This window comes from Fulmarus glacialis, unplaced genomic scaffold (genome assembly GCF_000690835.1).
Source record: "Fulmarus glacialis isolate BGI_N327 unplaced genomic scaffold, ASM69083v1 scaffold21416, whole genome shotgun sequence".
Classification (NCBI taxonomy): domain Eukaryota; kingdom Metazoa; phylum Chordata; class Aves; order Procellariiformes; family Procellariidae; genus Fulmarus; species Fulmarus glacialis.
The window spans coordinates 41,556-51,868 of NW_009220308.1; positions in this window are offsets into that span (position 1 = coordinate 41,556).

Consider the following 10,313-nt stretch of genomic DNA (forward strand, 5'->3'; position numbering starts at 1 on the left):
GTTTTTCTACCTTTTGCCGTGACCTGAATCAGGTTTCCCCGTTTGCAGCAGCACGATGTGCTTGCAGTGGGTGTGATGGAGGAGTAGTGGACGGGAATTATCTGCTTCGGGGCTGCTGGGAACGTGTGGAGTGGAGCCGTGCGTGGGAACGGGCGCCTTTCGCCTCCCAGGCTCCTTGCCGAGCTGCCGGCGAAGGAAGCCGAGCTGCTGTGCTCTGTTGCACCACGCTGGTACGCAGGCTTTTGCCGGGCTCGTTGCATGCTTAGATATCTTTCCTTGAGAGCCAGAGGTATTTATAAACTAGCTCCCTTTTTGTGACAGGGTTACGGTCGGGATGTGGACAGTAGTGGATCGGATTTGAACATTGCTGTATCTGTCAGGGAGGCTGAAGGGCCTGGTGGTTTCCTCTGCTGGTGGTGTCCTAGTGACCTGGGCTGCTACACGCATCCAACTTTGATGTAATGACTGGCAGAGACCTTTGCATCTGTGCAATTGATGATTTGCAGTAATTACTTCCAGTTGCAGCAGCATACGGAGCGTGGCTGGATCCTTTAGGTACCTCTGTGCAGCTCCTGACGGAAGTAAAAATTCAGAGAAGATGCTGATAAATATGAACAATTATGCCAAAAAAAAAAAGTGTAAAAATACAAGTCCATCGGGCTATTGCAGTAAAAGCATAAAGGACTTTGGGTACTAAGCTTAAAAATCCAGACACCCTAAGGAAATACAACAAAATTGAATTAGTTGCAGGAATTAATTCATTTTTGCTAACTCCTATTAATCATTTAAATTATCTGAGATGGAAATTACAATTATAATAGTTACTTTTTGCTCTATTTCAGGGTACTCTCCCCTCCAGTAATTTGACCTAGTTTACCGGTGTTTCAATTCCACTCTCTCATTTTGAACTCTTGCTTCTTGTTACCAGCTTTGTCAAGTTGTCTAAATATTTTACTGCCTGCTCCATTCCAGGGTCAAATGGGACAAGCATTATCTTCTGGCTAAAGAAAACTGTGTTGAAAACCAGTACTAGTGAAGTCCCTTAACAGAACAGATGCATCTGACCTGAAAAATTATTTGTACGCTCCAAAATTTACTTCCCCCCTGCCCTTCTCCAACAGCACCTGTTAAAAGATTTTTCTACTGTAAAATTCCCTTGCTTGTACCCTTAGACTGTTCAAGTTACTAGGCCCTAGGGTTAGCCACCTTTCTGTCCATATGTTCTGTCCATATGTCCATATGCTGAAATAAGTTTTTTTTTCTGTTCTACACTTCTAGTAGTCCTCTGTAGTGAAGATTAACTTCATAACTAGGATTTGCTTTTCAAGAAACTGTTTGCCTTTCATGAAACTTCTATGGAGTTTCAGCTGGAATTGTTTGTTCGATAGGAGTTTCACTGTGTTGCATAAATGATGCACATGTTCCAGGGGAAGCAGCAGATTCCAGAGGCGATATGTGTATGGAGAAATCTTGCTCTGTTGTGATCGCACTCATTTCTAGGACAGATGTACTTAATTAATTTTTTTAATTAAATGCAAATCATGGGTAGTGCAGAGTGGTAGTTTACCAGTGGCTTTTGAAATGTGGTTTTCTGTGAGAAGTGAAATGTGCTGCTTTGAGCGGCAGTTACTTCACGTATTTATCAATGAGCAAACCTGACAGGTCTTTAGATAGAAGCTGAAGAATTATGTTAGTGTTTATCCCTTTGACTTGTGCTCTAATATATTTCGTAGCAGTTCTCTTCAAATGTAGAGAGTATTGTAGATCCGATAAAATCACTTGTAAGGAATTAGGCTCAACTTCTAGAAAGTTAAGATCTGTATGGCTAGGGTAGGAATTAATACTTCTACTTAGTGAATTTTGCAAGCAGTATTAAATCACTGAGGTTGATCTAGTGACTTTGTTTTTCAAAACTCACTTCTGAGTGAAAATGGCAGGTATGTAATTTCTTCTTTTACAAGAAAAAAAATGGTTTTCATGTACTGTATGGTGCCTGTATCTAAAGTATCACATCTTTGCACGGATTGTGAAGAGACACAAATGGTGTTTGTCTATGATCGTATTTCTGGCTTTCAAAATAATCAGTAAAAATTCTTTAGAAAATAATTGCTACTCCATTCCAATTCCCCCATGCTGTGCAAGGATAGACAGAGCATTTCTACCCCAGGTGATCATCCTAATCATCATGGTTTCGAAAACAAACTTTTTTTACTTTTGAGAAGTCATTAATTAAGTACTGCTTTTTTTAAAAAAAAAAAGTTTAAAAAAAAAAAAGCTTAAAAAATGTTTTCTGCCTTGTGTTACTGAATTTCTACCAGTTTAATAAAATACTTTTCATTTGGACTTGTCCAAGTTACATGAAATTTAGATAAATGAAACACCTAGCGACATACTTTTTGTTACAATTAATCAATGTCCTACCTTGTGGGCCAGCACGGTTTCCATGGTGTTTCAAAAACGCAATAGGTAGGTTCCTAAAAAGCTTTTAAATGTAAGTGTATGCTATTAACTGGTCTCCTTCCTGTAATACTTTCCCCCTCAAATTGTACCACTCAAGGCTACACGATGTAAAATAGAGCAAAGTGCTGGTACGAAGATGTCTGTGCGGTGTGTGCTCCCTGCCCCTCGTCCATGGTTGGTACTTGCACCACTTTTTTGGCCGTTTCCGACATTCGACTGCGTGACTGCACCCAACACCGCTTTCCCGCTTGCATTGGTACTCCAGGCTGTCTCTCGGCAGCGTTGGCTGATGGGCTTCCCGTTAGTTCAGAGTTCAGCAGACTTGGGTTTTTGTGAGCAGGAGTTACGAAGCTTTCATTTGGCAATGAGTCCCTTCTCCTGTGAAGGCTCCAGGCTGTGACCTGTTGTCAAGGTTGTCACTTCCTCACTGCATTAGAACTGCACAAATTCCTATCGTTCTTCCAGCTAATGTTTACATTTCTAGTTGATGAGACAACCCAATTAAAATAAATGCAGACTTTGAAGGTACTGGAGTAGCTTCCATCTGGGTCTCGTAGAAGTTTTCTAGCCCAGAGCAGGAGGCCATGGTGCCTGATGCTTCTGCATCGCTTGCCTGGCTTACACAGGGACCTGGGCGGCTCAGATGATTTAAAAAAACAAAACCAAACCCCTAAAGTCCATCACCACAACATCCGCTCTGAAAAGCGTTGGTGTAAATTATTATTCAGTGCGTTTAAAATAGGAGTGCGTCTAAAGCCCAGTGGATTTGCTACCTGGATCTCCAGAATCATTGGATGTCTTTTCATTGAAAGAGAAATAACAGCCGAGAGTTGATGGATGGTGGATGGCCTTTACAGCAAATCAAAAGAGGGTGGGAAATGAGGGGTGAATAGCACTTACTGTAAGGAGCTTAAAAAAAGGGAATAATCTGAGAGTGGCTGTAACTTGCAGGACTTGAGGATATCTCACTTGCGGCTGTACTGAAATGTCTATTGCAGCTCTTCTTTTTATATCCTTTTGTCCTTAGAAATGTCTTGCTGTTAGGGTTGGGCTCTTATTTATTTATTTCTTCCTCTCAGCAGCTGCAATGCTCAGACTAGTAGGCTGAGATGCTAACAATGCACTGCCTGCTGCCAAGAAAGGAGGTATTTGCATTCATTTTCACTTTCTTATTCTGAATACAAAAAACAAATAACCCCTCTATGGTCCCACCAAGTCCTGCCTCCCCTGAAATGTAAATACAGGTGCCGGTACATGATTTAGAGTACTTACTGGTGGTGTGTTATATACATCAGCTTACCAGGCAGGTAATAGAAGTGTCCATATTCTGTGAAACAAAGCAGTCTTACATTAATCCAGTATAGCCATATTAAAAAGGGAAAAAGAAAGAAACGAATAAAAAAACAGTAGTAGGTTTCATAGCAATTATTTAACAGATTATAAGTCTGATGCTTTACTCATTTTTTCTGAATTGTTTTCTTTTTTCTCAAAATTACAAATTGTTCATACTGATCGTATCAGAAGCAGTCTGTGTACAAAAGAGGCAAATTGTTCGCATTTTTCACTCTTCAAGTAATTTTGACAATGATGCAAGAAAGAGGAATTGGAGACTTGTTCGAAGTTCCTGCAAGTGCAGCCTTTGAGGTGTGGAGCTGGGTGGTGGGGTGACTCCCGCGTGGATTCGGAGAGTTCGGGGTGCGTGTTGGAAGCCGTGCTGCTCGCTCCCTCTCGCTGGCAATCTTATGAATTGGAAACAAATGGGATCGTAACCTTTCTGAATGTGGAGCTTGGGGTGTGTTGTCTGGATTATGAAGGCAGCAATTTAACTAAAGAGACATAATTTAGGGGTGGGGGAGGGAGTAATCAGAGAAGCCCAGAGATTGAAACTCCAGGGTTTTTTTATTACAACATATTGACTAAAACAGATATCAGAAATAACCCTATTGCTGTGACACTTGTTTTCGTGTGTCTGCTCCGTTTTTAATAAGCCTCTCATTATGATTCAGAGCACTACGTAAATATCCACTATGCCATCTTTTTTTAATGCATGAAATGTTCTACGATGTGTTTGTTTTGTGGTGAAACCCCATTGCCTCAGCATGAAGAGTGCACAGTGTACATGTGTCTTTGTTTAATTCAACATGTTTTCCTCTTTCAGTACTGGAAATAGGACATTTTAGTTCTTCAGTCACCACTGCAGCAAAGCGGTGTGTTTCTGAGAGCGTGCGGGGTGTTAGAAGGGGTGGAAAAGGCACACAGTGCATCGCTCACAGGTATGCGCTTTGGATCTCCTCGGCACACAAAGCCCGTGTGCTTTTTATGAACAGCTCTTGTGTCTAGATGTGTCTTGAAGAAATCACACCCGAGGAAGCAGATTTCTGCAGTTTTGAACTGGCCCTCTGTTCTGTGCAGTTCGTGGTTGTTTTTTCTTTTCCTCCTGAAACATCAGTGTAAAGAATCAAAGGGCTAAAGGGCGAAAAAAAAAACCTGCTGGTACTTGTTTAGAAATATCAAATAATCTCCATTGTGGGATTTTTATCTTGCTGTCTTGTGGTAAGAGAGGTAGAGAAAAAACACTTGAAAGCCTACGACAGCGTAGCCTGTAGGAGCTTTACAAATTGATTCAGATGTTCCATTCAGAGCAGAGATTTGATACAGGGTAATGAAATCAAATGGCTTAAAATAATCTTTTATTGATTTTTATGGAGAGAAATCTATACCTGCAAAATCAAACTGAGGTTATGGCAAGAGCTGCCTTTAAATTTTGCTTCGTTTTGTGCATGTATGCTTTTAAAAGCACATTTTTTTCTGTGCCTTGAATGGCTGCTTCTGCTTCCCTTTAATTTCAAGTCTGAAGTCAAGAAATGCGTGCTGAAATGTTAACAGCATAAAAATGTTCTGTCCTATTTAATATACTTGGTACATGTGCAGAGCTTTGAAAAGATATTTTTTATGAAGATCTGCTGTGCTGCCTTGGTTTGATTTGGTGTGGGGGCGGTGGCTGTCCCCTGCCCGCCGAGCAGGTCCCCGTGGGGCGCAGCGGGGGACGCGCCTCATGTGATGCTGCTCCAGACTCATAAACAAACCATCACGTGGCTGTGCAGCCCTGCAGAGGCAGTGTGCGGGCAGGGATAGACAGCGAGAGCATTATCCTTATTGGATTTCCCCTCCGAGCTGCTGCTGATTTGAATGTTTTGGAATGAGTGGTGAATGAAACAACACAAGGCGCTTTTTTTTTTCCTCCCCACTTTTCCTTTTTTTTCCTTTTCAGCTGCAGGGTTTAGGATGCACACTGAACCTGTTAAGAAGCTTCTCTAAATGCAGATGCTTGCAGTGCAGCCTGCTTTTCTTTCCTGACAAAAATATGTTAGCATGAGCAAGCACTGTACACTTACTGTCATGTGAGAGAATGTAGGTGCAGATAAAACAACGAGTATACTTGAGATTTTCAAGAATTTTGTTCTGTACATCTTCTCCCATTTAACTAATACAGGTTTTATTAAAAATGGATTTCTGTGTTTGCTGGTGTGTAGTTCCTTAGACCCACCGTGTACCCGGTGGAAGCTGCAGCGCTCTGGATGCGAGACAATTCTTTGGACCAGTCTGCTAACCCTTGATTGTGAATGATTAGACTTCAAAAGCATTTAGCTCTAAATGTAATTATAGCTCAGTTTCTCTGTGTTAAGTCTTTTGATTTACAGTGAGCGTATTATAAATGAGTAGGATACTGCCCGTAAAACAGTATATGCTGCAGTACTTTGCTAAGAACATAACTTATATCATGAGATCAGACTTACAGCTGAATAGTTCTTAGTTGTAATCTTCATTTTTAAATACTGGAGCTCAGCAGTCCTTTAGTTTGTTGGATGCGTGTCAGCATTGCTGATTTATCAAGCTAACCCTGATCTAAACCAGCAGCAACTAGATGCACACTTGCATGAACTTTGCAGCTTCTGGTTATTGATAGGGTTGCCAGTAGAGTGTATTGATGTTTGGGAAGTACCAAGTTCATGATGAATCTTTATTAGTGGTTTGTAGGGAATAACTGATGAGATTGCATTTTTAGGAGTCTGGGGTAGGGAGGAGGCTTGAGGAGTGATTTAAGAGCTCGAGGAGGAGACTGCAGAGTGTACAAGCTCCTGAAGGATAATTTAGGCCAACAGGAGAGCAGGGGAAAAGCTAATGTACAGCAGGAGATGGCAGAGTGAACAGGATGCTATCCTCATCTATCCAGAGATAAGACAGATGTGAGCAAAGCTGTACGCTGCCGTGCAAGTAAGATGAAATCTGAGGGAATGAGAAGCCAGCCAAGGGGCTTGTGGAGTTTCTTCTAAGTTTAGTTTGGCAGATTTCAAACTACATTTAAAAGGATTTTGGTTTTCAGAGACATTGCTATTAAGTTATTTGTGCTGAGCCTATTCTTTTTTTGTTATCCATTGCACCAAGAACCACAAAATGCTTTTAAAACTGTCTTTTCTCAGAGGTACTTAATGCTCAGGAACACATTGACCTGGTAATGTCATTCTCTCAATGATAATTTTTAAGCCAGATACATTTGTTAATCTTAAGAAAGGCAGTTTGGAGAAATCTCCCTAGTCAGGATGCAGACGGTTTGGACTGTGTCCCAAGCTGTGCAGCTGTGGGCAGGTCACGCAGACTCCCGGTTCCTTATTTGTGCCGTGGGTGAAATCCTGTCGCTTTCCCACTAGTGTCGAGTAGGGCAGGTAAGTCGGTCAGTGACCGCAGGGTACTTGAACACTGTGGCTATTGGTGGCTGAGAAAACCAGTCGTGATTGACACTGTTTGTGTAGTAGACGTTATATCAGACATTGAACAGCAGAGGTTAAGTGGGGACCAGAGGTTAAAAGATGGGATTGAGATGATGGGAGTTGTGTGTGTCTGAAAGTGGCTAAACTCTGCGTGTGTGTGTCTGTCCCGCGATGGAAGAGGCCACCATATCTCTTCAGTGAGCACAAAAAGCAGAATTAGATTAACCTTTTTTTTCCCCCTCAAGTGCCACATTTGGCAGTGTTATCTCTTAAAAACAGTTACTGGCATGAAGTTAATTCAAAGATACTCAATGGTGTGAGCATGTGAACTTGCCCAGGTGGCACCATCTGCATCTGTGATTATAAAAAAACAGGAGGACAAAACAAAGAAAACAATGTAGTTCAAAAAATGAAATTAATTTGTAAAGCCATTTGGCTTACTCCTTAAAAAAAGCGGAAAACCCAAAAAGCCCTTGAGTCAAAATACCAAAGATAGAAACTTTCGGAAAAGATACCTTGTGTACATTTTCTTACCAGAATCCCGAGACTCTGTTTTACATCCTTTTCACTAATGCAGTTCATTATATTCCTTCCAGCTAAATCTTACAGTTAAGTGGCATGGTGCTGACTTGTATGGACCCGTCATCCATCACCATAAAGCCGTTGGCTCGGTACTGTTTGTCAGACAAGCCTCACTTCTTCCCATGCTGAAGATGGTGACATTTGTTGTCATCCTTTAAAGTCTGTAGAATCTTTGCTAGAATATCTTTGCATTTGTTTGTCACAAAGGACCCAAGTGTGATACTACAAAGGTACTTTACGTTTCAGACTAGGCTGTGGTCCACCGTTAGAGTTGAAATATCTATTTCTTTGTGGTTACTGACATATACACTGGCAGAATTTTTTGCAAATATCCCCAAAACAAGCTCATTTCTAAAGTAATTTTGAAAAGGTAATCTGGCTTCTGGTTTGTCTTTTCTCTATTACGTACTAACAGCCTGGCAAGAAAATATTTGAACTCCAGGTCCTCTGAATAGCTTTCTGTAATCATGTACTGAAGTCTGCAGTTCAGGGCTTGTTACATTTTAAAAGAAAATTACGGTCATGTAGTGTCAGGGGCTTTTGCATATTGAGACAGCTTCCTCTGTTCCTAAATCTTCTGCTGTAATCTTGAGTAACTCGTCATTTTTTACTTCATCTGTTCCCCCCCTGCTTCAAAATGGGCATCGAAAACAACCACTCGATTAGATTTCATGCTTTGTAAAGCATTTTGAGAACTGCTGATTAAAAAGCACTGTATAAATGTGAAGTATATATTTTTCTGTTATTAAGCATTCATGAAGTTTAATTTGTAGGAACCAAAGCCAAGAAGCTGATGTTAGTAGGAACAAGCTTTTTAAAACCTGGGAAAGGGAAGCAGAAGGGTTGTCAAATGCACTATTGGTTGAAAAGCACTTCCCAGGAAAGGTATAAATGGATTAAAAGTTTCCCTTGTGGGGAAGGGCATGATGTGGGGAGGAGGGAGTAATTAGTCAGTTTGGAGATCCTTCTGTAGCAGTTAATCCTCCAGCACCAGCATGGCCACCAGCGGATGCTACATCCTTAGGGATGATCTCCGAGAAGCTGCTTTACTTTCTGCATCACTTTAACAAGCCGTGGTGCCTTGATGAAGTGCATCAAATGAATCTGAGAAATATTTAAGCTGAAATATGTATTGAGGGTAGTAGCTAGTCCAACCCTCTTATTTTTTCCCCACGTCATTCCTAATTCATAAAAACAAACCATAAAAAAAGCTCTTGAACTTTGTGCAAAAATCTGTTGCTCTGTAATTTGCAATTTAAATTATACTTCTCCGTATTTGACTGCAGGCAAAATCAGCTATTCTATTCCCATCCAATTTAATGCTTTTAGTTTGGGGGGGGGGGGGGACGGGACATCTTGGAATACTAATTATTTTTTCCCCTCCCTGTTTCTTGTTTCTTAACCATCACAAGCAAGATCTGCCGTTATTTGGTAGTTCCCTTTTATTGATTTCCAGTGAAGGTTCTGCCTGCAAATTTGGGTTTGTGTGGGGTTGGTTTTTTTTTTTTTTAAATCAGTGTGATTTTTAAACAGTGTGTTCAGGCTAGCGTTTGCATAATTACAGAAAACTTTATTTAATGCATATGGAAGTTTAGGTTCATATAACTGCAGAGAAGGCAGGGCCTTTCCTGCTTGAAATAGAGACAGATCCATTCGTTGTTTCATTTTGCAGTCGTAAACATTGGAAGAGAAATGCCATTTCTAACGATGGAATTGGAAAGCATTTCTCAAATTGAGTGTGGTCTGATGGTAGTACTGCACTGTCCCCCTGCGGCTGGCCAAAACCAGCCACGGGGCTCCTTTTATAGTCACTAGTATGTGGACCAGAGGTGATAGATAACTCTTTGTCACAACATTTTTCAGTGTCAGTGTTAAATGTTTCTGGGGACGATACGATACTGATAACACTAGCATAGCCAGAAATACTTTGTTCTTGGTCTGTTTCATGTATTGTAAATATACACCTAGAGAACTTACTGAATGGCATGGCTGGCATGTTCAGAATAGATCAGTAAAAGGAGAAGGATGCACTTTTAAATAGTAAAAAGACAGTGTAGCATCATGAGAAGTTTGAAAATGGGAAGCATGACGATGCTTTCACCCATTTGACCTCTATAACCAAAGATATCTGCAGTTATTGGCTCAAGGAGACCCATAGCTGGAAGAAAAGGTAATTGCAATCTTGTTTACTGCAGTATTATTGAAAAATAAAGCTTAGAATTCATTAAATTTTCTGTTTGTAAGTGTCTTATAAATCTAATAATTTCTAGGGTAAACGAGGTTGTGAGAAGTCTTCACGGTCTGTCTGAAGTCTGCACACTCTGCATGAAGAAGTTATAAATACTTTCATTAGTGCTTGTTTGTTTTGGGAACCTGCATCTTCTCCTATACCTAATACTAACCCTCTGGAGAATAAATTAAATGCTTAGTGGAATTTTAACGTTAAAAGGAAATTTTAAAAAACTCTAAAAAAGGGTCAGTCAAATTAGAATGCTTTTGTGG